Raw genomic sequence first — 6,413 nt, 5'->3', positions numbered from 1 at the left:
ACAAGTTGGCCACCCTTGCCCTAAGCTAACCTGCTGCCCTCAGGTGTAGTGAAGGATGCTGCTCTGTTGCCAGTGTAGCAGTGAGGTGAACTACCAGTCTGCTTGGCTTCTGAATGTGTTGTTGGAGGGAGGGCATCTTGGGTGCCTCAAGGAGCAACATGTCTTTGTTGGGAAGTATCTTTCTAAGTACCCAGAGCTGGGGACAGGCAACATGGGAGAGCTGTTGCATTCGTGGCAGTGGTGGAGTCAGATAATTTTGGAATCTGGACTTAATGGCCTAACAGTACACACACAAACACGCCCTTTAGAAGGTAATTGCACTTCCTTCAAAATATGGTGAGTGAGCCCTGACGTATTTGGAGAACCTCTAGTTCATTCTGCTGAGTGGGGCTCTGGAGGACAACCCCCCTCCCTGTGCAGTTCAGGAGGCGGAAAACAATATCTTTTAAATGCTTCTTTGACATACCTTTTTACACAGGCTTTTCCTGGTTTTTAATGTAGCTGGTTTTATATTGCCTTTTTAACTTTTTATGTTTTAATTTATACCTGTTATATTTTATGGTTTTAATTGTGCACTGCCCAGAGAGCTTCAGCTGATGGGCAGTATAAAAATGTAATAAGTAAAATAAATAAAATTCACGCTCGAGTTCTGACTGGTTCTGGCTGAAACCCTGAGTGGATTCACCGCCCCACTGACATCAGAGCCCCCAGCCCCCACTGCCACTGTCCTTGCCCTGCGTGTGAGCTTCCTGGAGGCAGCTGGCTGGTTGCTGTTGTACAGAACACTGGACTAGATAGATCCAGCAGGGCACTTTTCATGTTCTCAAATTCCTACAAGTCATAGATTTTCTAATTGATACTGCCCCCAAAGATATGCTGCATTTCTTTTGCTTTGGTGTCCCCAACAGATGCACTAACAGAATTTTTAGCAAGTGTCACTGTTTTGTTAAAGATAGATCATCAGTTCAAAGCATCCTAGCAGGGAAATAATACTACAGCGAGAAGGCTGAAGAAGGGAGGGGAATCTGTGTACAATTCTCCCAGTGTATCAGCTATACAAGTGTAGCTTAGTTTCAGAGCATATGGGTCCCAGAGCACTATTAGGAATACTTCAAAAATAGATTACACATCATGAACTGATGTGTGTGTGGGGGGGTGGGAACCTTGCAGCAAGCAGACTGTCGCTTTGATCCCAATAAACTCTTCTGTACGGGAAACTACTATTTTCTCGCACAAGTATCTTACACAAGAAGCCTAAATAAGGAACACAGGGCTGGGTGTATTAGGTGAATGTGTGTGTACAAAATTATGCATGATATGGAGAATGTGGATAGGGAGACATTTTTCTCCCTCTCTCAAAACACTAGAACCCGGGGTCATCCCATGAAACTGATTGGTGGGAGATCCAGGACAAATAAAAGATACCCTGGAGAAGAGGCTGATGCTAGGGAAAGTGGAAGGCAAAAGGAAGAGGGGCCGACCAAGGGCAAGATGGATGGATGATATTCTGGAGGTGACAGACTTGACCTTGGGGGAGCTAGGGGTGGCAACGGCCGACAGAAAGCTCTAGCGTGGGCTGGTCCATGAAGTCACAAAGAGTCGGAAACAACTGAACGAATAAACAACAAAAAACTTCTTCACACAGCACATAGTTAAATTATGGAACTCACTACCACAAGATGTAGTGATGGCCACCAATCTGGATGGCTTTAAAAGGGGTTGGATAAATTCCTGGAGACAAAGGCTATCAATGGTTACTAGCCCTGATGGTTGTGTACTATCTCCAGTATTTGAAGCAATGGTTGTTTTATTATGGTTTTAATTTTTGTGAACCGCCCAGAGAGCTTCGGCTATTGGGTGGTATAAAAATGTAATAAATAAATAAATAAATAAATAACATAACATAACATAAAATAAATAAGCCTGTGTGCACCACTTGCTGGGGAACATGGTCGGGAGGATGCTGTTGCACCATGACTTGTTCATTCCTGGCTGATGGCTGGTTGGCCACTGTGTGAACCGAGTGCTGGACTTGATGGACCCTTTGTCTGATCCAGCACGGTACTTCTTATGTTCTTACGTGTGTGTGTGTATGTGTGTGAACGCTTACATAAAATCTGCTCTTTATTGGCATCTTTTGGTGATTTCTAAAAATCTGAATCTTGCAATGTTTTTGTAGCATTTTTACCTTTATATTCACTGCTTTTACCTACCACCATAGGACTAAAAAGGACTAATATATTCTGCACCACAAAACAGAGAATTCTGCAACCTGTATAAATTACACACACTTGAGTACCTTCTAACCAATGGGCACCTTGTCCAATAAGCCCTCTGACTTGTAAGATTTCGCAATACATTGGCTACACTACTCAAAAATGATCCAAGTCCTCCTGAACAGAGGGAGAGGCTGTGGCTCAGTGGTAGTTCATATATTCTGAACGCAGAAGGTCCCAAGTTCAATCCCTGGCTTCTGCAAGTAGGGTTAGGAAAGAATCCCGCCTGTAACCCTGAAGAGTTGCTGCCAGTCAGTGTTGACAGTACTGGGCTAAATGAACCAAGGGTCTGACTCAGCATACTGATGACAACAAAGACTGAAGCTCTTTTAGCATATGCTATTAAAATAAGATCTACTATTTTATCAGAGTCTTAATTTCACACAGTTCCTTCGACTGATCAGAAATGTATTTGTTTTTCTATTTTTATGTGAAAAGGGCTTTGTCTTAATCTTGGCATTTGTGCTGATGTAAATTTTTAGAATGCAGCTTGGGGAACTTAAGTGATTTATAATCGTGCTTTTATTCTTGGTACATTTTATTTTAAATGCAAAGGCCTGTGGCTGATGCAAATAAAGGAATCTAAATCTAAATCTGACCCAGCATAAGGCAGCGTTCTGTGTTCCCACGTGGCAGTAAACATTTAACAATAATGTTGATTGATTCTCCAAAATCTGCACCTGTCAAATGGGCACATTTTCAAGTCTATGTTCACAGACATAAGGGTTAAGACCTAGGGTGGCCACTTGCACATGGTCAAAAAAGAAGAAATATATCACCTGAAAAAAGAGGTCAGGAGTTTGCATATGGGAATTTATATAGAGAGAGGAAAATTTGGAAATTATTATTATAATTTAAATAGAAATGCAGTACAGCTCACCACAGTGGGAAAGACTGAGACCAGGTGACCTATGTGCCTGCTCAGTCTGTTGCCAAGGGGGCTGTTGATGTATGTATTATTGCATTTATATCCCACCTTTTTTCCTCCAAGGAACCCAAGGCAGCATACATAATCCTCCTCCTCTCCATTTTATCCTCACAACAACAACCCTGTGAAGTGGGTTGGGCTGAGAGTCTGTGACTGGCCCAAAGTCACTCAGTGAGCTTCCATGGCTGAGTGGGGACTAGAAGCCGGATCTTCCGACTCCTAGTTCAACACTTTAGCCATTGCACCACACTGGCTGACGGGCAGCTTCAAGCCCCTGCTTCTCCCCCTTCTTATGGTTCTTAAACTGGACCTGGACTGGACCGCCCCCCAAAGAGACACATTAAATAGTGGACGGTTGTCTGTAAAGTAGGACACATGGCCATGCTAAATTACAAGAATGTGGACTTGATTGGGTGGCCAATGCCAAACCCCACACTTCTACTACTAAAAAGAAAATTTAAAAAATTCCCAGCTGCATTTGTTTTTGTACCCAGAGCTAAGTGCATTAATGCCTTGCTTCTGGGCTTTTCAGAGGTATCTGGTTGACCAGTATGGAGAGAACAGGATGCTGGACTGGATGGATCCTTGATCTGATCCAGCAGGGTACTTCTTCTGTCCTTAGCTACATACATAAGTTGCATTTGAAATTGTGCATCTGCACGTATCCGCTAAATCTGAAAATAAAATGCTCTTGCAGGCCACTTTCTTCTTCATCATCATCATCATCATCATCATCATCATCATCTATATTTCTATACTGCCCCATAGCCGAATCTCTCTGGGTGGTTTACAAAAACAAAAAACCATTAAAAATACATTATACAAAGTATAAAAACCATTTACATACATACATATAAACAGACTACACACAGACAGACCCACATATGCCCAAAACAATTTTAAACAATCAACAATAAGACAAATCTAGAACCTGATTAAAAACTCATCATATGCTGCTAAATGCCTGAGTGAAGAGAAAGGTCTTAACAATGCTGGCACCAGGAGAGACTGATCAGGGAGATACTCCCACAAGTGGAGGGGGGTCACCACTGAGAAGGCCCTCTCCCTTGTTGCCACCTTCTGAGCCTCCCTCAGGGGAGGCACCCAGAAAAGGGCCTTAGATGTCGAACATAGTGTACAGGTAGTTTCATGTTAAGAGAGATGCTCTGTCAAGTATCGCAGTCCTGAGCCACGTAAGGAGAAAGATTTTTCCTGCACTCATCCTGCTTATGGCTCAAGCTATTGTTGGAGCAGAAACCTTGGATATGCAGCTGAGAAGGCTCCAAATGAGCAAACGGTCTACAAACACTTGATGCAACACTGGGCAACGGAAATGTGCTAGCAAGGGTCACCCTGAAGTGCTGACATCAGAACCCCAGACACAAAATGTACACATATCTCCAGGTTGGCAACCACAGAGTTACCCCAAGATCTATTCCTGGGAATGGATGTCTCACCTGCTTGTTATATTTTTTATTGTACAGTAGTGTTATGGGAGAACAAGTGGAAGGCTGAAAGCTGACAAACTTGTAAGGGCTTAAAGCTCTCCAGGGGTGGGGGGAAAGAACATGCGACCCCAAGAATTAAAATAACACTCAAGCTACCTCCGAATGAAATCAAGGAATGCAGCATACAGAAGAGCAGTGCACAAGCCCAGAAGCAGAACTAAAGGAGAAAGAACAGCCAGAACGGGAAAGGGATAGGTAGGCAGGCAGAAAAGAGTGAGCGAGAGCAAAGAACAAAGAAATGAGGAATGTCGAAGAAAGAGACAAAGAAACAGGAAATATGTGAGCGGGATATGCAGGAGATGGAAGCTGAGGGGAGGGGGGGAGAGAGAAAAGGTGATAGACAAGCAAGGAGACACAAAACATGAAAGAGAGACAGGGCAGAAGGAAGCTGAACACGCACAAACAATTAGCATTAGAAAAATTGCATTATCTAATAAATTGCATTTATTAGATGTGCCTAGAGGTTACTGAGGCTGCAGTTATTTTTAATCACAGCGCTTGGGAAGCGGCTGTTTTGGATAGATGCTGTTGTCCTTTATCTCCCATCTCTTTGTTTCTGCAGCAAGCTTTGGGCTCTTTCTGTTTATCTTGCTGCGCCCCTCCCATATGCAACGCGCGCGCGCGCGCGCGCACACACACACACACCCCTACCTCTGTGTAAAATATTTCTGTTTCAGCCACACTGGATGAGAAATGACCCTTGACTTTCTACATTGATCCATCACCATCTTACCATTTTTAGTGAAGAGGTCATTATTCCGTTCCCCCCTCCTATTCAGGCAAGGCCCAGCTGAGAGAGTCTGAATGCAGAGCTTAAGGAGCATATAATGAGGACAGGGAAGAAAGCGCAACTTTTGTACCAGGCTACTGAGCAACGTGGTCGAATCCTTTATTTTTAGCAGCTTTAGACAGAACAAATGGAGCCAGCCTGCAAGTTTAGCGGCAGTACAGCAAAACAACTAAAAATATCTGGTGTGCTTTGTCAAGGTCAATAACTTTAAAACTGAAAACAAAGCTATATAATCCACACAGAATGTTCTTACATGAACTGTGGGTTCATTCAATTTTTAAAAAGTTATTCTGACCTTTATATTTTTAATTATTTATTATTTTATTTTTAGGATATTTATGTAGCATTTCATATTTTAACCGTCCAAAAGACATTTACAACAAATGACAAAATAATACATTATTATAAAAGCACAACAACATTTAGACAAGTTAATGGTTGGGAAAATCAAGGCAAACAAGTAAGCTTTTAATAATAATCAAAAGTACATGATGTACCCATCCACCCACCCCCCACACACACAACGGATCTGGAAACTGTCTCCCAATGCTGAGCAACCAGCATCCAACACCTTCTCAGGCTCATAGCCCCCACCACCTCAATGACTCCATTTATATGCATCCATATGGGACTACCACAGTCATGGTTTCAATGAATCTTCAATCTAGAAATGGATGGACCTCCAGACTAATCTCTTATGTCTTCCCCATTCAGTCTAGCGTTCCCTACACTGGTGAGCATTTATAACATATGGGAGCTCAAATTCCAGACTCCATTCCTGGCCCTAGCAGTCACCACTGATGCATTTCTTTACAGCTGGGGAGCCCACTGCACTTCACCCATGATCATAGGTCATATCACTCATGATCATGGTCACATCAGGAAAGAACCTTACACATCAACCAACTTGA

Source organism: Elgaria multicarinata, chromosome 1 (assembly GCF_023053635.1).
Source record: "Elgaria multicarinata webbii isolate HBS135686 ecotype San Diego chromosome 1, rElgMul1.1.pri, whole genome shotgun sequence".
NCBI lineage: Eukaryota > Metazoa > Chordata > Lepidosauria > Squamata > Anguidae > Elgaria > Elgaria multicarinata.
The sequence above is the reverse complement of the archived record's forward strand: the minus strand, read 5'-3'. Positions refer to the sequence as shown.